Source organism: Carcharodon carcharias (assembly GCF_017639515.1).
Source record: "Carcharodon carcharias isolate sCarCar2 chromosome 35 unlocalized genomic scaffold, sCarCar2.pri SUPER_35_unloc_7, whole genome shotgun sequence".
NCBI classification, from domain to species: Eukaryota; Metazoa; Chordata; class Chondrichthyes; order Lamniformes; family Lamnidae; genus Carcharodon; species Carcharodon carcharias.
Window position 1 is genome coordinate 1,106,519 of NW_024470723.1, and position 26,744 is coordinate 1,133,262.

Here is a 26,744-nt window from a genome sequence, read left to right on the forward strand (position 1 = left end):
TTGCACCCTACACATATACACACACACACACCCACAAATAGACTCATGGACAGGAACATCTGCAACCTACACAAATACACACACACCCCCAAATAGACTCATCTACAGGAATATCGGCACCCTACACTTATACAAACACACACCCACAAATAGACTCATGGACAGGAACTTCTGAAACCTACACATATACATACACACGCCCCCAAATAGACTCATGGACAGGAACATGTGCAGCCTTCACATATACACACACACCCCAAAAAATGGACTCATAGTCAGGAACATCTCCACCCTACACATTTACACACACACCCCAACAGATAGACTCATGGACAGGAACATGTGCACCCTACACTTTTACACACACACCCCAACAAATAGACTCATGGACAGGAACATGTGCACCCTACACTTTTACACACACAACCCCACAAATAGACTCATGTACAGGAATATCTGCTCCCTTGACATATACACACACACCCCCACAAATAGACTCAAGGACAGGAACATCTGCACCCTTGACATATACACACACACCCCCACAAATAGACTCATGGACAGGAACATCTGCACCCTACACATACACACACACCCCCACAAATAGACTCATGGTCAGGAACATGTGCACCCTAGACTTATACACACACCCTCCAAAAATACTCATGGACAGGAACCCTTGCACCCTACACATGTACAAACACATACCCACAAATAGACTCATGTACAGGAATATCTGCACCCTACACATATACACACTTAACCCCACAAATACACTCATCGCAAGGAACATCTGCACACTACACATATACACACACAATCCCCCAAATAGACTCATGTACAGGAATATCAGCACCCTACACATATATACACACACCCCCCCAAATATACTCCTGGACTGGAATATCAGCACCCTACACATATACACACACACAGCTCCCCAAATAAACACATGGACAGGAACATGTGCACCCTCCACATATACACACACACCCCCAAAAATAGACTCATGGACAGGAGCATTTGCACCCTACACGTATACACACATACTCCCACAAACAGACTCATGGACAGGAACCTGTGCACGCTACACTTATACACACACACCCCCACAAATAGACTCATGGACAGGAACACCTGCACCCTACACATATACACACACACCCCCACAATAGACTCATGGATAGGAACATGTGCACCCTACACATATACACACACACCCCCTAAAATAGACTCATGGACAGGAATATCAGCACCCTAAACATATACACACACACACCCGCAAATAGACTCATGTACAGGAACATGTGCACCCTTCACATATACACACACACCCGCCCCAAATAGGCTCATGGGCTGGAACATGTGCACCCCACACATATACACACACAACTGCACAAACAGACGCATAAACAGAAACATGTGCACTCTACACTTATACACACACACACCCGCAAATAGACTCATGTACAGGAACATGTGCGCACTACACTTATACACACACACCCCCACAAATAGACTGATGGACATGAAAATCTGCACCCTACACAAATACACAAACAACCCCTCAAATAGACTCATGGACAGGAACATGAGCACCCGACACTTATACGCACACACACCTACAAATAGACTCATGGACAGGAACATCTGCACCTTACACATATATACTGACCCCCCACAAATAGACTCATGGAAAGGAACATCTGCACCCTACACATATGCACACACACACCCACAAATAGACTCATGGACAGGAACAACTGCACCCTACGCATATACACACACACCCCCACAAATAGACTCATGGAGAGGAACATCTGCACCCTACGCATATACACACACACACACACACACACACCAAATAGACTCATGGGCAGGATTATCAGCGCCCTACACATATACACACACACATCCCCAAATATACTCATTGACACGAATATAGGCACCCTACACATATACCCAAACACACCCCCAAATAGACTAATGGACAGGAACATCTGCACACTACACTTGTACACACGCACTTCCACAAATAGACTCATGGACAGGAACATGTGCACCCGACACATATACACACACACTCACAAAAATAGACTCATGAACAGGAACATCTGCACCCTACACATATACACACACACGCCTCCTCAAATAGATTCATGGTGAGGAACATCTGCACCATACAAATATACACACACAGCCCCTCAAATAGACTCATGTACAGGATTATCAGCGCCCTACACATATACACACACCCCCCCCAAATAGACTCATGGACAGGAACATGTGCACCCTACACATATACACGCACACCCCCACAAATAGTTTCATGGACAGGAACATGTGCCCCCAACACATATACACACACACCCCCACAAATAGACTCATGTACAGGAACATGTGCACCCTACACATATACACACACACCCCCACAAATAGACTCATGTACAGGAACATTTGCACCCTACACATATACACGCACACCCCCAAAAATAGATTCATGGACAGTAACACGTGCCCCCAACACATATACACACACACCCCCACAAATAGACTCATTGAAAGGAACATCTTCACCCTACACATATGCAAACACACCCCGACAAATAGACTCATGTACAGGAATATCAGCACATTAAACATATACAAACACACCAACCCAAATTAACTCATCAACAGGAACATCTGCACCCTACACATATACACAAACACGGCCTCCCATAGACTCATGGACAGGAACATCTGCACCCTACACATATACACACACACCAACCCAAATAGACGAATGGATAGGAACATGTGTACCCTACACATATATAATCACCCCCCCCCCCAAATAGACTCATGGATAGGAACATCTGCACCTTACACATATACACACACAGCCCCAAAATAGACTCTTGGTCAGTATCATCTGCACACTACACATATAAACACATACCCCCACAAATAGACTCATGGACAGGAACATTTGCACCCTACACATATACACACACACACCCCCAAATAGACTCATGTACAGAATTATCAGCGCCCTACATATATAAACACACACATCCCCAAATATACTCATGGACAGGAACATCTGCACCCTTCACATATGCACACAAACCCCCACAAATAGACTCATGGACAGCAACATGTGCACCCTACACATATGCACACACACTCCCACAAATCGATTCATGGACAGCAAAATGTGCACCCTACACATATACACACACACCCGCACAAATAGACTCACGGACAGGATCATCTGCACCATACACATATACACACAAAGCCCCACAAATACACTCATGGACAGGAACATGTGCACCCTACACTAATACACACACTCCCCCCAAATAGACACATGGTCAGGAACATCTGAACCCTACACATATACACACATACCCCCACAAATAGACTCAGGACAGCAACATGTGCACCCTACACATATACACACACACCCGCACAAAAAGACTCATGGACAGGTATATCAGCAACCTACAAATATACACACAAACACCCCCAAATAGACTCAAGTACAGGAACATGTGAACCCTATTCATATACACACACACACAACAAATAGACTGATGGACAGGAACGTGTGCACCCTACACTTATACACACACACCCCACAAATAGAATCATGGACAGGAACATGTGCACCATACACTTATACACATACACAGCTACAAATACACTCATGGACAGGAATATGTGCACCCTACACTTGTACACACACACCCCCACAAATATACTCATGGACAGGAACATATGCACCCTACACACATACACACACACCCCCACAAATAGACTCCCGGACAGGAACGTCTGCACCCTACACATAGACAGAAACACACCTCCAAATAGACTCATGGACAGGAATATCGGCACTGTACACTTATAGACACACACGCACACAAGTAGTTTCATGGACAGGGACATGTAAACCCTACACATATAAACACACACTCCCTCAAATACACTCTTGGACAGGAACATCTGCACCCTACATATATAAACACACACCCCCACAAATAGACTCATGGACAGGAACATGTGCACCCTGCACATATACACACACACCCCCCACAAACAGACTCATTGACAGGAACATCTGCACCCTACACCTATACACACACAAATCCAAAAATAGACACATGAACAGGAATATCAGCAACCTACACATAGAAACACACATCCCCACAAAGAGACTCATGGACAGGAACATGTGCACCCTACATCTATACACACACACACCCAAAAATAGACTCACGGACCGGAACATGAGCACCTTACACTTATACACACACCCCCACAAATAGACTCATGGACAGCAACATCTGCACCCTACACATATACACACACACCTCCACAAATAGACTCATGGACAGCAACATCTGCACCCGGAACATATAGACATTCACTCCCAAAAATAGACTCATGGACAGGAACATCTGCACCCTACACATATACACACAAACCCCCACAAATAAACTCATTGGCAGGAAGATCTGCAAACTACACCTATACACACACACCCCCACAAATAGACTCATGGAAAGAAACATGTGCACCCTACACTTATAAACACACACACCCCAAATAGACTCATGGACAGGAAAATCTGCACCCTACACTTATACACAAACACTTCAACAAATAGACTCATGGACAGGAACATGTGTACCCTACACAGAAAAACACACACCCCCACAAATAGACTCATGGACAGGAACATGTGCACCCTACACTTATACACACACACTTCCACAAATAGACTCATGGACAGGAAAATATGCACCCTACACATATACACACACACACCCCCACAAATAGACTCATGGACAGGAACATCTGCTCCCATACATATACAAACACACCAACCCAAATTGACACATGTACAGGAATATCGGCACCCTACACTTATACACACACACCCCCCCAAATAGACTCATGGACAGGAACATGTGCAAGTTAAACATATACACACACACCCCAACAAATAGACTCATGGACAGGAACATCTGCACCCTACACATACACACACACAACTCCACAAATAGACTCATGTACAGGAACATCTGCACCTACACATATACACACACACACCCCCAAAAAGACTCATGGGCAGGAAAATGTGCTCCCTACACATATACACACACACACCCCGAAATAGACTCATGGAAAGGAACATGTGTACCCTACACATATATACACAGAGCCCCACAAATAGACTCATGGACAGGAACATCTGCACCCTAAACATATAAACACACCCCCACAAATAGACTCATTGACAGGAAGATCGGCACACTACACCTATACACACACACCCCCACAAATAGACTCATGGAAAGCAACATGTGCACCCTACACTTATAAACACACACACCCCAAATAGACTCATGGACAGGAAAATCTGCACCCTACACATATAGAAACACACAACCCCCAATAGACTCATGGACAGGAACATGTGCACCCTACACATATACACACACACAACCCCCAATAGACTCATGGACAGGAACATGTGCACCCTACACTTATAAACACACACACCCCCAAAAATAGGCTCATGTACAGGAATATCTGCACCCTCCACTTATGGACACACACGTCCACAAATAGACACATGGACAGGAACATGTGCACCCTACACATATGCACACATACACACAAAAATAAACTCATGGGCAGCAACATGTGCACCCTACACATATACACACACACCGCCACAAATAGACTCATGGACAGGAACATCTGCTCCCTACACATATACACACACTCCCCCCCAAATAGACTCATGGATAGGACATGATCACCCTACACATATACACACACTCCCCCAACAATAACCTCATGGACAGGAACATCTGCACCCTACACATATACACACACACCCCCACAAATAGACTCAAGGACAGGAACATGTGCACCCTACACATATACACACACACCCCCACAAATAGACTCATGGACAGGAACATTTGCACCCTAAACCTATACAGACACAAACTCCCACAAATAGACTCATGGACAGGAACATTTGCACCCTAAACCTATACAGACACAAACTCCCACAAATAGACTCATGGACAGGAACATCTGCACCCTACACATAAACAGACACACACCCACAAATAGACTCACGGACTGCAACATGTTCACCCTACATATATACACACACTCTCCCACAAATGGACTCATGGACAGCAACGTGTGCACCCTACACATATACACACACACACCCACAAATAGACTCATGTACAGGAACATGTGCACCCTACACATATACACACACAACCCCCCCAAATAGACTCATGGACAGGAACAAGTGCACCCTACACATATACACACACATCCCCCAAATAGACTCATGTACAGGAATATCGGCAACCTACACATATACACACACAACCCCCCCAAATAGACTCATGGACAGCAACATTTGCACCCTACACATATACACACACATCCCCACAAATACACTCATGGACAGGAACATGTGCACCCTACACTAATACACACACTCCCCCCAAATAGTCCCATGGTCAGGAACATCTGAACCCTACACATATACACACATACCCCCACAAATGGACTCATGGACAGCAACATGTGCACCCTACACATATACACACACACCCGCACAAAAAGACTCATGGACAGGAATATCAGCAACCTACAAATATACACACGAACACCCCCAAATAGACTCAAGTACAGGAACATGTGAACCCTATTCATATACACACACACACAACAAATAGACTGATGGACAGGAACTTGTGCACCCTACACTTATACACACACACCCCCACAAATAGACTCATGGACAGGAATATGTGCACCATACACTTATACACATACACAGCTACAAATACACTCATGGACAGGAATATGTGCACCCTACACTTATACACACACACCCCCACAAATATACTCATGGACAGGAACATATGCACCCTACACACATACACACACACCCCCACAAATAGACTCCCGGACAGGAACGTCTGCACCCTACACATAGACAGAAACACACCTCCAAATAGACTCATGGACAGGATTATCGGCACCGCACACTTATAAACACACACGCACACAAATAGTCTCATGGACAGGACATGTAAACCCTACACATATAAACACACACTCCCTCAAATACACTCTTGGACAGGAACATCTGCACCCTACCTATATAAACACACACTCCCACAAATAGACTCATGGACAGGAACATGTGCACCCTACACATATACACACACACCCCCCACAAACAGACTCATTGACAGGAACATCTGCACCCTACACCTATACACACACAAATCCAAAAATAGACACATGAACAGGAATATCAGCAACCTACACATAGACACACACATCCCCACAAAGAGACTCATGGACAGGAACATGTGCACCCTACATCTATACACACATACACCCAAAAATAGACTCATGGACCGGAACATGAGCACCTTACACTTATACACACACCCCCACAAATAGACTCATGGACAGCAACATCTGCACCCTACACATATACACACACACCCCCACAAATAGACTCATGGACAGCAACATCTGCACCCGGAACATATAGACATTCACTCCCAAAAATAGACTCATGGACAGGAACATCTGCACCCTACACATATACACACACACCCCCAAAAATAGACTCATGGACAGCAACATGTGCACCCTACACTTATACACGCACACTTCCACAAATAGACTCATGGACAGGAAAATATGCACCTTACACATATACACTCACACACCCCCACAAATAGACTCATGGACAGGAACATCTGCTCCCATACATATACAAACACACCAACCCAAATTGACACATGTACAGGAATATCGGCACCCTACACTTATACACACACACCCCCCCAAATAGACTCATGGACAGGAACATGTACAAGTTAAACATATACACACACACCCCAGCAAATAGACTCATGGACAGGAACATCTGCACCCTACACATACACACACACAACTCCACAAATAGACTCATGTACAGGAACATCTGCACCTACACATATACACACACACACCCCCAAAAAGACTCATGGGCAGGAAAATGTGCTCCCTACACATATACACACACACACCCCGAAATAGACTCATGGAAAGGAACATGTGTACCCTACACATATATACACAGAGCCCCACAAATAGACTCATGGACAGGAACATCGGCAACCTACACATATAAAAACACCACCACAAATAGACTCATTGACAGGAAGATCGGCACACTACACCTATACACACACACCCCAACAAATAGACTCATGGAAAGCTACATGTGCACCCGACACTTATAAACACACACACCCCAAATAGACTCATGGACAGGAAAATCTGCACCCTACACATATAGACACACACACCCACAATAGACTCATGTACAGGAACATGTGCACCCTACACATATACACACACACAACCCCCAATAGACTCATGGACAGGAACATGTGCACCCTACACATATACACACACACCCCCACAAACAGACTCAAGGACAGGAACATGTGCACCCTACACTTATACACACACACACCCCCAAAAATAGGCTCATGTACAGGAATATCTGCACCCTCCACTTATGGACACAGACGTCCACAAATAGACTCATGGACAGGAACATGTGCACCCTACACATATGCACACATACACCCAAAAATAAACTCATGGGCAGCAACATGTGCACCCTACACATATACACACACACCGCCACAAATAGACTCATGGACAGGAACATCTGCTCCCTACACATATACACACACACCCCCCCAAATAGACTCATGGAAAGGACATGATCACCCTACACATATACACACACTCCCCCAACAATAACCTCATGGACAGGAACATCTGCACCCTACACATATACACACACACCCCCACAAATAGACTCAAGGACAGGAAAATGTGCACCCTACACATATACACACACACCCCCACAAATAGACTCATGGACAGGAACATTTGCACCCTAAACCTATACAGACACAAACTCCCACAAATAGAATCATGGACAGGAATATCAGCAACCTACACATAGAGACACACACCCCCAGAAAGAGACTCATGGACAGGAACATGTGCACCCTACACCTATAAACACACACATCCAAAAATAGAATCATGGACAGGAACATGTGCACCCTACACTTATAAACATACAGCCCCACCAATAGACCCATGGACAGGAACATCTGCACCCTACACATATACACACACAGACCCCCAAATAGACTCATGGACAGGAACGTGTGTACCCTACACAAATACACACACACCCACACAAATAGACTCATGGACAGGAACATATGCAACCTACACATATACACAACACACACCCCCACAAATGGGCTCATGGCCAGCAACATCTGCCCCCGGAACATATAGACATTCACTCCCACAAATAGACTCATGGACAGGAACATCTGCACCCTACACATATACACACACACCCCCACAAATAGACTCATTGACAGGAACATCTGCACACTACACCTATACACACACACCCCCACAAATAGACTCATTGGCAGGAAGATCTGCAAACTACACCTATACACACACACCCCCACAAATAGACTCATGGAAAGCAACATGTGCACCCTACACTTATAAACACACACACCCCAAATAGACTCATGGACAGGAAAATCTGCACCCTACACTTATACACAAACACTTCCACAAATAGACTCATGGACAGGAACATGTGTACTCTACACAGATACACACACACCCCCACAAATAGACTCATGGACAGGAACATCTGCACCCTATACTTATACACATAAACTTCCACAAATATACTCATGGACAGGAAAATATGCACCCTACACATATAAACATACAGCCCCACCAATAGACCCATGGACAGGAACATCTGCACCCTATACATATACACACACACACCCCCAAATAGACTCATGGACAGAAACATGTGTACCCGACACAGATACACACACACCCCCACAAATAGACTCATGTACAGGAACATCTGCACCTACACATATACACACACACACCCCCAAATAGACTCATGGGCAGGAAAATGTGCTCCCTACACATAAACACACACACACCCCGAAATAGAATCATGGAAAGGAACATGTGTACCCTACACATATATACTCATAGCCCCACAAATAGACTCATGGACAGGAACATCTGCACCCTACACATATAAACACACCACCACAAATAGACTCATTGACAGGAAGATCGGCACACTACACCTATACACACACACCCCCACAAATAGACTCATGGAAAGCAACATGTGCACCCTACACTTATAAACACACACACCCCAAATAGACTCATGGACAGGAAAATCTGCGCCCTACACATATAGACACACACACCCACAATAGACTCATATACAGGAACATGTGCACCCTACACATATACACACACACAACCCCCAATAGACTCATGGACAGGAACATGTGCACCCTACACATATACACACACACCCCCACAAACAGACTCAAGGACAGGAACATGTGCACCCTACACTTATACACACACACACCCCCAAAAATAGGCTCATGTACAGGAATATCTGCACCCTCCACTTATGGACACAGACGTCCACAAATAGACTCATGGACAGGAACATGTGCACCCTACACTTATGCACACATACACCCAAAAATAAACTCATGGGCAGCAACATGTGCACCCTACACATATACACACACACCGCCACAAATAGACTCATGGAAAGGACATGATCACCCTACACATATACACACACTCCCCCAACAATAACCTCATGGACAGGAACATCTGCACCCTACACATATACACACACACCCCCACAAATAGACTCACGGACAGGAACATGTGCACCCTACACATATACACACACACCCCCACAAATAGACTCATGGACAGGAACATTTGCACCCTAAACCTATACAGACACAAACTCCCACAAATAGACTCATGGACAGGAACATTTGCACCCTAAACCTATACAGACACAAACTCCCACAAATAGACTCATGGACAGGAACATCTGCACCCTACACATAAACAGACACACACCCACAAATAGACTCACGGACTGCAACATGTTCACCCTACATATATACACACACTCTCCCACAAATGGACTCATGGACAGCAACGTGTGCACCCTACACATATACACAAACACACCCACAAATAGACTCATGTACAGGAACATGTGCACCCTACACATATACACACACAACCCCCCCAAATAGACTCATGGACAGGAACAAGTGCACCCTACACATATACACACACATCCCCCAAATAGACTCATGTACAGGAATATCGGCAACCTACACATATACACACACAACCCCCCCAAATAGACTCATGGACAGCAACATTTGCACCCTACACATATACACACACATCCCCACAAATACACTCATGGACAGGAACATGTGCACCCTACACTAATACACACACTCCCCCCAAATAGTCCCATGGTCAGGAACATCTGAACCCTACACATATACACACATACCCCCACAAATGGACTCATGGACAGCAACATGTGCACCCTACACATATACACACACACCCGCACAAAAAGACTCATGGACAGGAATATCAGCAACCTACAAATATACACACGAACACCCCCAAATAGACTCAAGTACAGGAACATGTGAACCCTATTCATATACACACACACACAACAAATAGACTGATGGACAGGAACTTGTGCACCCTACACTTATACACACACACGCCCACAAATAGACTCATGGACAGGAATATGTGCACCATACACTTATACACATACACAGCTACAAATACACTCATGGACAGGAATATGTGCACCCTACACTTATACACACACACCCCCACAAATATACTCATGGACAGGAACATATGCACCCTACACACATACACACACACCCCCACAAATAGACTCCCGGACAGGAACGTCTGCACCCTACACATAGACAGAAACACACCTCCAAATAGACTCATGGACAGGATTATCGGCACCGCACACTTATAAACACACACGCACACAAATAGTCTCATGGACAGGACATGTAAACCCTACACATATAAACACACACTCCCTCAAATACACTCTTGGACAGGAACATCTGCACCCTACCTATATAAACACACACTCCCACAAATAGACTCATGGACAGGAACATGTGCACCCTACACATATACACACACACCCCCCACAAACAGACTCATTGACAGGAACATCTGCACCCTACACCTATACACACACAAATCCAAAAATAGACACATGAACAGGAATATCAGCAACCTACACATAGAAACACACATCCCCACAAAGAGACTCATGGACAGGAACATGTGCACCCTACATCTATACACACATACACCCAAAAATAGACTCATGGACCGGAACATGAGCACCTTACACTTATACACACACCCCCACAAATAGACTCATGGACAGCAACATCTGCACCCTACACATATACACACACACCCCCACAAATAGACTCATGGACAGCAACATCTGCACCCGGAACATATAGACATTCACTCCCAAAAATAGACTCATGGACAGGAACATCTGCACCCTACACATATACACACACACCCCCAAAAATAGACTCATGGACAGCAACATGTGCACCCTACACTTATACACGCACACTTCCACAAATAGACTCATGGACAGGAAAATATGCACCTTACACATATACACTCACACACCCCCACAAATAGACTCATGGAAAGGAACATCTGCTCCCATACATATACAAACACACCAACCCAAATTGACACATGTACAGGAATATCGGCACCCTACACTTATACACACACACCCCCCCAAATAGACTCATGGACAGGAACATGTACAAGTTAAACATATACACACACACCCCAGCAAATAGACTCATGGACAGGAACATCTGCACCCTACACATACACACACACAACTCCACAAATAGACTCATGTACAGGAACATCTGCACCTACACATATACACACACACACCCCCAAAAAGACTCATGGGCAGGAAAATGTGCTCCCTACACATATACACACACACACCCCGAAATAGACTCATGGAAAGGAACATGTGTACCCTACACATATATACACAGAGCCCCACAAATAGACTCATGGACAGGAACATCGGCAACCTACACATATAAAAACACCACCACAAATAGACTCATTGACAGGAAGATCGGCACACTACACCTATACACACACACCCCAACAAATAGACTCATGGAAAGCTACATGTGCACCCGACACTTATAAACACACACACCCCAAATAGACTCATGGACAGGAAAATCTGCACCCTACACATATAGACACACACACCCACAATAGACTCATGTACAGGAACATGTGCACCCTACACATATACACACACACAACCCCCAATAGACTCATGGACAGGAACATGTGCACCCTACACATATACACACACACCCCCACAAACAGACTCAAGGACAGGAACATGTGCACCCTACACTTATACACACACACACCCCCAAAAATAGGCTCATGTACAGGAATATCTGCACCCTCCACTTATGGACACAGACGTCCACAAATAGACTCATGGACAGGAACATGTGCACCCTACACATATGCACACATACACCCAAAAATAAACTCATGGGCAGCAACATGTGCACCCTACACATATACACACACACCGCCACAAATAGACTCATGGACAGGAACATCTGCTCCCTACACATATACACACACACCCCCCCAAATAGACTCATGGAAAGGACATGATCACCCTACACATATACACACACTCCCCCAACAATAACCTCATGGACAGGAACATCTGCACCCTACACATATACACACACACCCCCACAAATAGACTCAAGGACAGGAAAATGTGCACCCTACACATATACACACACACCCCCACAAATAGACTCATGGACAGGAACATTTGCACCCTAAACCTATACAGACACAAACTCCCACAAATAGAATCATGGACAGGAATATCAGCAACCTACACATAGAGACACACACCCCCAGAAAGAGACTCATGGACAGGAACATGTGCACCCTACACCTATAAACACACACATCCAAAAATAGAATCATGGACAGGAACATGTGCACCCTACACTTATAAACATACAGCCCCACCAATAGACCCATGGACAGGAACATCTGCACCCTACACATATACACACACAGACCCCCAAATAGACTCATGGACAGGAACGTGTGTACCCTACACAAATACACACACACCCACACAAATAGACTCATGGACAGGAACATATGCAACCTACACATATACACAACACACACCCCCACAAATGGGCTCATGGCCAGCAACATCTGCCCCCGGAACATATAGACATTCACTCCCACAAATAGACTCATGGACAGGAACATCTGCACCCTACACATATACACACACACCCCCACAAATAGACTCATTGACAGGAACATCTGCACACTACACCTATACACACACACCCCCACAAATAGACTCATTGGCAGGAAGATCTGCAAACTACACCTATACACACACACCCCCACAAATAGACTCATGGAAAGCAACATGTGCACCCTACACTTATAAACACACACACCCCAAATAGACTCATGGACAGGAAAATCTGCACCCTACACTTATACACAAACACTTCCACAAATAGACTCATGGACAGGAACATGTGTACTCTACACAGATACACACACACCCCCACAAATAGACTCATGGACAGGAACATCTGCACCCTATACTTATACACATAAACTTCCACAAATATACTCATGGACAGGAAAATATGCACCCTACACATATAAACATACAGCCCCACCAATAGACCCATGGACAGGAACATCTGCACCCTATACATATACACACACACACCCCCAAATAGACTCATGGACAGAAACATGTGTACCCGACACAGATACACACACACCCCCACAAATAGACTCATGTACAGGAACATCTGCACCTACACATATACACACACACACCCCCAAATAGACTCATGGGCAGGAAAATGTGCTCCCTACACATAAACACACACACACCCCGAAATAGAATCATGGAAAGGAACATGTGTACCCTACACATATATACTCATAGCCCCACAAATAGACTCATGGACAGGAACATCTGCACCCTACACATATAAACACACCACCACAAATAGACTCATTGACAGGAAGATCGGCACACTACACCTATACACACACACCCCCACAAATAGACTCATGGAAAGCAACATGTGCACCCTACACTTATAAACACACACACCCCAAATAGACTCATGGACAGGAAAATCTGCGCCCTACACATATAGACACACACACCCACAATAGACTCATATACAGGAACATGTGCACCCTACACATATACACACACACAACCCCCAATAGACTCATGGACAGGAACATGTGCACCCTACACATATACACACACACCCCCACAAACAGACTCAAGGACAGGAACATGTGCACCCTACACTTATACACACACACACCCCCAAAAATAGGCTCATGTACAGGAATATCTGCACCCTCCACTTATGGACACAGACGTCCACAAATAGACTCATGGACAGGAACATGTGCACCCTACACTTATGCACACATACACCCAAAAATAAACTCATGGGCAGCAACATGTGCACCCTACACATATACACACACACCGCCACAAATAGACTCATGGAAAGGACATGATCACCCTACACATATACACACACTCCCCCAACAATAACCTCATGGACAGGAACATCTGCACCCTACACATATACACACACACCCCCACAAATAGACTCACGGACAGGAACATGTGCACCTTACACATATACACACACACCCCCACAAATAGACTCATGGACAGGAACATTTGCACCCTAAACCTATACAGACACAAACTCCCACATATAGACTCATGGACAGCAACATTTGCACCCTAAACCTATACAGACACAAACTCCCACAAATAGACTCATGGACAGGAACATCTGCACCCTACACATAAACAGACACACACCCACAAATAGACTCACGGACTGCAACATGTTCACCCTACATATATACACACACTCTCCCACAAATGGACTCATGGAGAGCAACGTGTGCACCCTACACATGTACACAAACACACCCACAAATAGACTCATGTACAGGAACATGTGCACCCTACACATATACACACACAACCCCCCCAAATAGACTCATGGACAGGAACATGTGCACCCTACACATATACACACACATCCCCCAAATAGACTCATGTACAGGAATATCGGCACCCTACACATATACACACACAACCTCCCCAAATAGACTCATGGACAGGAATGTCGGCACCCTACACATATACACAAACACTCCCACATACAGACTCATGGACAGGAACATGTGCACCCTACACATATAGACACACACACCCCCAAATAGACTGATGGACAGGAACATGTGCAGCCTACACTTATACACACACAACCCCACAAATAGACTCATGGACAGGAAAATGTGCACCCTACACATACACACACAAACCCCCACAAACAGACTCATTGACAGGAACATGTGCAGCCTACACATATACACACACACCCCCACAAATAGACTCATGGACAGGAACATTTGCACCCTAAACCTATACAGACACAAACCCCCACAAATAGACTCATGTACAGGAACATCTGCTCCCTACACATAAGCACACAAACCCCCACAAATAGACTGATGGACAGCAACATGTGCACCCTACACATATGCACACACACTCCCACAAATAGACTCATGGACAGCAAAATGTGCACTCTCCAGTTAAACTCACACACCCCCACAAATAGACTCATGGACTGTATCATCTGCACCCTACACATATACACACACATCCCCACAAATACACTCATGGACAAGAACATGTGCGCCCTACACTAATACACACACACTCCCCCCAAATAGACTCATGGACAGGAACATGTGCACCCTACACATATACACCCACACCCCCACAAATAGACTCATGGACAGCAACATGTGCAGCCTACACATATACACACACACCCGCACAAAAAGACTCATGGACAGGAATATCAGCAACCTACAAATATATACACAAACACCCCCTAATAGACTCATGTACAGGAACATGTGAACCCTATTCATATACACACAAACACCACAAATAGACTGATGGACAGGAACTTGTGCACCCTACACTTATACACACACACCCCCACAAATAGACTCATGGACAGGAACATGTGCACCATACACGTATACACACACACAGCTACAAATTCACTCATGGATAGGAATATGTGCACCCTACACATACACACACACCCCCACAAATATACTCATGGACAGGAACATATGCACCCTACACACATAAACACACACCCCCACAAATAGACTCCCGGACAGGAACGTCTGCACCCTACACATAGACAGTAACACACCTCCAAATAGACTCATGGACAGGAATATCGGCACCGTACACTTATAGACACACACGCACACAAATAGTCTCATGGGCAGGGACATGTAAACACTACACATATAAACACACACTCCCTCAAATACACTCTTGAAAAGGAACATCTGCACCCTACATATGTAAACACACACTCCCACAAATAGACTCATGGACAGGAACATCTGCATCCTACACATATACACACACACCCCACAAATAGACTCATGAACAGGAATATCAGCAACCTACACATAGAGACACACACCCCCACAAAGAGACTCATGGACAGGAACATGTGCACCCTACACCTATACACACACACACCCAAAAATAGAATCATGGACAGGAACATGTGCACCCTACACATATACACACACATCCCCACAAATACACTCATGGACAGGAACATGTGCACCCTACACTAATACACACACACTACCCCCAAGTAGACTCATGGTCAGGAACATCTGAACCCTACACATATACACGCACACCCCCACAAATAGACTCATGGACAGCAACATGTGCACCCTACAAATATGCACACACACTCCCACAAATAGACTCATGGAGAGCAAAATATGCACTCTACAGTTAAACTCACACACACCCACAAATAGGCTCATGGACAGGATCATCTGCACCCTACACATATACACACACATCCCCACAAATACACTCATGGACAGGAACATGTGCACCCTACACTAATACACACACACTCCCCCCAAATAGACTCATGGACAGGAACATGTGCACCCTAAACCTATACAGACACAAACCCCCACAAATAGACTCATGTACAGGAACATCTGCACCCTACACATATGGACAAACTTCCACAAATAGACTCATGACAGGAACATCTGCACCCTACACATATGCACACACACCCCCACAAATAGACTCATGCACAGCAACATGTGCACCCTATACATATGCACACACACTCCCACAAATAGACTCATGGACAGCAAAATGTGCACTCTACAGTTAAACTCACACACACCCACAAATAGACTCATGGACAGGATCATCCGCACCCTACACATATACACACACATCCCCACAAATACACTCATGGACAGGAACATGTGCACCCTACACTAATACACACACTCCCCCCAAATAGACTCATGGTCACGAACATCTGAACCCTACACAGATACATGCCCACCGCCACAAATAGACTCATGGACAGCAACATGTGCACCCTACACATATACACACACACCCGCACAAAAAGACTCATGGACAGGAATATCAGCAACCTACAAATATACACACAAACACCCCCAAATAGACTCATGTACAGGAACATGTGAACCCTATTCATATACACACACACACCACAAATAGACTCACGGACTGCAACATGTTCACCCTACATATATAAACACACACTCCCAGATATGGACTCATGTACAGGAACATGTGCACCCTACACATATACACCCACACCCCCCCCAAATAGAATCAAGGACAGGAACATGTGCACCCTACACATATACACACACATCCCCCAAATAGACTCATGTACAGGAATATCGGCACCCTACACATATACACACACACACCCACATACAGACTCATGGACAGGAATATGTGCACCCTACACATATACACACACACCCCCCCAAATAGACTGATGGACAGGAACATGTGCAGCCTACACTTAAACACACACAACCCCACAAATAGACTCATGGACAGCAACATTTGCACCCTACACATATACAAACACACTCCCACATACAGACTCATGGACAGGAACATGTGCACCCTACACATATACACACACACCCCCCCAAATAGACTGATGGACAGGAACATGTGCAGCCTACACTTAAACACACACAACCCCACAAATAGACTCATGGAAAGGAACATGTGCACCCTACACATATACACACAAACCTCCACAAAGAGACTCATGTACAGGAACATCTGCACCGTACACTTATGGACACACTTCTACAAATAGACTCATGGACAGGAACATCTGCACCCTACACATATGCACACACACCCCCACAAATAGACTCATGCACAGGATCATCTGCACCCTACACATATGCACACATACCCCCACAAATAGACTCATGGACAGCAAAATGTGCACTCTACAGTTAAACTCACACACACCCACAAATAGACTCATGGACAGGATCATCTGCACCCTACACATATACCACACATCCCCACAAATACACTCATGGACAGGAACATGTGCTCCCTACACTAATACACACACTCCCCCCAAATAGACACATGGTCAGGAACATCTGAACCCTACACAGATACACGCACACCCCCACAAATAGACTCATATACAGCAACATGTGCACACTACACATATGCACACACACTCCCACAAATAGACTCATGGACAGCAAAGTATGCACTCTACAGTTGAACTCACACACACCCACAAATAGACTCATGGACAGGATCATCTGCACCCTACACATATACACACACATCCCCACAAATACACTCATGGACAGGAACATGTGCACGCTATACTAATACACACACACTCCCCCCAAATAGACTCATGGACAGGAACATGTGCACCCTAAACCTTTACAGAAACAAACCCCCACAAATAGACTCATGTACAGGAACATCTGCACCCTACACATATGGACACACTTCCACAAATAGACTCATGGACAGGAACATGTGCACCCTACACATATGCACACACATCCCCACAAATAGACTCATGCACAGCAACATGTGCACCCTATACATATGCACACACACTCCCACAAATAGACTCATGGACAGCAAAATGTGCACTCTACAGTTAAACTCACACACACCCACAAATAGACTCATGGAAAGGATCATCTGCACCCTACACATATACACACACATCCCCACAAATACACTCATGGACAGGAACATGTGCACCCTACACTAATACACACACTCCCCCCAAATAGACTCATGGTCAGGAACATCTGAACCCTACACATATACACGCACACCCCCACAAATAGACTCATGGACAGCAACATGTGCACCCTACACATATACACACACACCCGCACAAAAAGACTCATGGACAGGAATATCAGCAACCTACAAATATACACACAAACACCCCCAAATAGACTCATGACAGGAACATGTGAACCCTATTCATATACACACACACACCACAAATAGACTCACGGACTGCAACATGTTCACCCTACATATATACACACACACTCCCAGATATGGACTCATGTACAGGAACATGTGCACCCTACACATATACACACACACCCCCCCCAAATAGAATCAAGGACAGGAACATGTGCACCCTACACATATAGACAGACATCCCCCAAATAGACTCATGTACAGGAATATCGGCACCCTACACATATACACACACACACCCCCAAATAGACTCATGGACAGCAACATTTGCACCCTACACATATGCACACACACTCCCACAAATAGACTCATGGACAGCAAAATGTGCACTCTACAGTTAAACTCACACACACCCACAAATAGACTCATGGACAGGATCATCTGCACCATACACATATACACACACATCCCCACAAATACACTCATGGACAGGAACATGTGCACGCTACACTAATACACACACTCCCCCCAAATAGACTCATGGTCAGGAACATCTGAACCCTACACATATACACGCCCAGCCCCACAAATAGACTCATGGACAGCAACATGTGCACCCTACACATATACACACACGCCCGCACAAAAAGACTCATGGACAGGAACATCAGCAACCTACAAATATACACACAAACACCCCCAAATAGACTCATGTACAGGAACATGTGAACCCTATTCATATACACACACACACCACAAATAGACTCACGGACTGCAACATGTTCACCCTACATATATATACATCCACTCCCAGATATGGACTCATGTACTGGAACATGTGCACCCTACACATATACACCCACACCCCCCCCAAATAGACTCATGGACAGGAACATGTGCACCCTACACATACACACACACATCCCCCAAATAGACTCATGTACAGGAATATCGGCACCCTACACATATACACACACACACCCCCAAATAGACTCATGGACAGCAACATTTGCACCCTACACATATACAAACACACTCCCACATACAGACTCATGGACAGGAACATGTGCACCCTAAACATATACACACACACCCCCCCAAATAGACTGATGGACAGGAACATGTGCAGCCTACACTTAAACACACTCAACCCCACAAATAGACTCATGGACAGGAACATGTGCACCCTACACATATACACACAAACCCCCACAAACAGACTCATTGACAGGAACATGTGCAGCCTACACATATACACACACTCCCCCACAAATAGACTCATGGACAGGAACATTTGCACCCTAAACCTATACAGACACAAACCCCCACAAATAGACTCATGTACAGGAACATCTGCACCCTACACTTATGGACACACTTCCACAAATAGACTCATGGACAGGAACATGTGCACCCTACACATATGCACACACACCCCCACAAATAGTCTCATGGACAGCAACATGTGCACACTACACATAGGCACACACACTCCCACAAATAGACTCATGGACAGCAAAATGTGCACTCTACAGTTAAACTCACAAACACCCACAAATAGACTCATGGACAGGATCATCTGCACCCTACACATATACACACACATCCCCACAAATACACTCATGGACAGGAACATGTGCACCCTACACTAATACACACACACTCCCCGCAAATAGACTCAGGGACAGGAACATGTGCACCCTAAACCTATACAGACACAAACCCCCACAAATAGACTCATGTACAGGAACATCTGCACCCTACACATATGGACACACTTGCACAAATAGACTCATGGACAGCAACATCTGCACCCTACACATATGCACACACAATCCCACAAATAGTCTCATGGACAGCAAAATGTGCACTCTACAGTTAAACTCACACACACCCACAAATAGACTCATGGACAGGATCATCTGCACCCTACACATATACACACACATCTCCACAAATACACTCATGGACAGGAACATGTGCACCCTACACTAATAAACACACTCCCCCCAAATAGACTCATGGTCAGGAACATCTGAACCCTACACATATACACGCACACCCCAACAAATAGACTCATGGACAGCAACTTGTGCACCCTACACATATTCCCACACAACCGCACAAAAAGACTCATGGACAGGAATATCAGCAACCTACAAATATACACACAAACACCCCCAAATAGACTCATGTACAGGAACATGTGAACCCTATTCATATACACACACACACCACAAATAGACTCACGGACTGCAACATGTTCACCCTACATATATACACATACACTCCCAGATATGGACTCATGTACAGGAACATGTGCACCCTACACATATACACACACCCCCCCCCCCAAATAGAATCAAGGACAGGAACATGTGCACCCTACACATATACACACACACACCCCCAAATAGACTCATCGACAGCAACATTTGCACCCTACACATATAAAAACACACTCCCACATACAGATCCATGGACAGGAACATGTGCACCCTACACATATAAACACACACACCCCCAAATAGGCTGATGGACAGGAACATGAGCAGCCTACACTTAAACACACACAACCCCACAAATAGACTCATGGACAGCAACATCTGCACCCTACACATATGCACACACAATCCCACAAATAGTCTCATGGACAGCAAAATGTGCACTCTACAGTTAAACTCACACACCCACAAATAGACTCATGGACAGGATCATCTGCACCCTACACATATACACACACATCTCCACAAATACACTCATGGACAGGAACATGTGCACCCTACACTAATACACACACTCCCCCCAAATAGACTCATGGTCAGGAACATCTGAACCCTACACATATACACGCACACCCCAACAAATAGACTCATGGACAGCAACTTGTGCACCCTACACATATACCCACACAGCCGCACAAAAAGACTCATGGACAGGAATATCAGCGACCTACAAATATACACACAAACACCCCCAAATAGACTCATGTACAGGAACATGTGAACCCTATTCATATACACACACACACCACAAATAGACTCACGGACTGCAACATGTTCACCCTACATATATACACATACACTCCCAGATATGGACTCATGTACAGGAACATGTGCACCCTACACATATACACACACACCCCCCCCAAATAGAATCAAGGACAGGAACATGTGCACCCTACACATATACACACACACACACCCAAATAGACTCATCGACAGCAACATTTGCACCCTACACATATAAAAACACACTCCCACATACAGATCCATGGACAGGAACATGTGCACCCTACACATATACACACACACCCCCCCAGATAGGCTGATGGACAGGAACATGAGCAGCCTACACTTAAACACACACAACCCCACAAATAGACTCATGGAAAGGAGCATGTGCACCCTACACATATACACACAAACCCCCACAAACAGACTCATGCACAGGAACATCTGCACCCTACACTTATGGACACACTTATACAATTAGACTCATGGACAGGAACATCTGCACCCTACACATATGCACACACACCCCCACAAATAGACTCATGGACAGCAAAATGTGCACTCTACAGTTAAACTCACACACACCCACAAATAGACTCATGGACAGGATCATCTGCACCCTACACATATACGCACACAGCCCCACAAATACACTCATGGACAGGAACATGTGCACCCTACACTAATACACACACTCCCCCCAAATAGACTCATGGTCAGGAACATCTGAACCCTACACATATACACGCACACCCCCACAAATAGACTCATGGACAGCAACATGTGCACCCTACACATATACACACACACCCGCACAAAAAGACTCATGGACAGGAATATCAGCAACCTACAAATATACACACAAACACCCCCAAATAGACTCATGTACAGGAACATGTGAACCCTATTCATATACACACACACACCACAAATAGACTGATGGACAGGAACTTGTGCACCCTACACTTATACACACACACCCCCACAAATAGACTCATGGACAGGAACATGTGCACCATACACTTATACACACACACAGCTACAAATACACTCATGGACAGGAATATGTGCACCCTACACTTATACACACACACCCCCACAAATATACTCATGGACAGGAACATATGCACCCTACACACATACACACACACCCCTCAAATAGACTCCCGGACAGGAACGTCTGCACCCTACACATATACACACACACACCCACAAATAGACTCCCGGACAGGAACGTCTGCAACCTACACATAGACAGAAACACACCTCCAAATAGACTCATGGACAGGATTATCGGCACCGTACACTTATAGACACATACGCACACAAATAGTCTCATGGACAGGGACATGTAAACCCTACACATATAAACACACACTCCCTCAAATACACTCTTGGACAGGAACATCTGCACCCTACGTATATAAACACACACTCCCACAAATAGACTAATGGACAGGAACATCTGCATCCTACACCTATACACACACAACCCCAAAAATAGTCTCATGAACAGGAATATCAGCAACCTACACATAGAGACACACACCCCCACAAAGAGACTCATGGACAGGAAAATGTGCACCCTACACCTATATACACACAAACCCAAAAATAGGCTCATGAACAGGAATATCAGCAACCTACACATAGAGACACACACCCCCACAAAGAGACTCATGGACAGGAACATGTGCACCCTACACCTATACACACACACACCCAAAAATAGAATCATGGACAGGAACATGTGCACCCTACACTTATAAACATACAGCCCCACCAAAAGACCCATGGACAGGAACATCTGCACCCTATACATATACACACACACACCCCCAAATAGACTCATGGACAGGAACAAGTGTACCCTACACAGATACACACACACACCCACAAATAGACTCATGGACAGGAACATATGCACCCTACACATATACACACACACACCCCCACAAATAGACTCATGGACAGGAACATCTGCACCCTACTCTTATACACACACACACACCCCCACAAATAGACTCATGGACAGCAACATCTGCACCCGGAACATATAGACATTCACTCCCAAAAATAGACTCATGGACAGGAACATCTGCACCCTACACATATACACAAACACTTCCACAAATAGACTCATGGACAGGAACATCTGCACCCTACACATATACACACACACCCCCTCAAATAGACTCATGGACAGTAACATCTGCACCCTACACATATACACACACACCCCCACGAATAGACTCATGGACAGGAACATTTGCACCCTACACATATACACACACACCCGCACAAATAGACTCATGGACAGGAACATCTGCTCCCTACACTTATACACATACACCCCCTCAAATAGACTCATGGACAGGAACGTGTGCACACTACACAAAAGCATACACACCCCCACAAATAGACTCATGGACAGGAACATCTGCACCCTACACATATACACGCACACCCCCTCAAATAGACTCATGGAAAGGAACATCTGCTCCCATACATATACAAACACACCAACCCAAATTGACACATGTACAGGAATATCGGCACCCTACACTTAGACACACACATCCCCCCAAATAGACTCATGGACAGGAACATGTGCAAGTTAAACATATACACACACACACCAACAAATAGACTCATGATCAGGAACATCTGCACCTACACATATACACACACACACACCCAAATAGACTCATGGACAGGAAAATTTGCTCCCTACACATATACTCACACACACCCCGAAATAGACTCATGGAAAGGAACATGTGTACCCTACACATATACACACATAGCCCCACAAATAGACTCATGGACAGGAACATCTGCACCCTACACATATAAACACACCCCCACAAATAGGCTCATTGATAGGAAGATCTGCAAACTACACCTATACACACACACCCCCACAAATAGACTCATGGAAAGCAACATCTGCACCCTACACTTATAAACACACACACCCCAAATAGACTCATGGACAGGAAAATCTGCACACTACACTTATACACAAACACTTCCACAAATAGACTCATGGACAGGAACATGTGTACCCTACACTTATACACACACACTTCCACAAGTAGACTCATGGACAGGAAAATATGCACCCTACACATATACACACACAC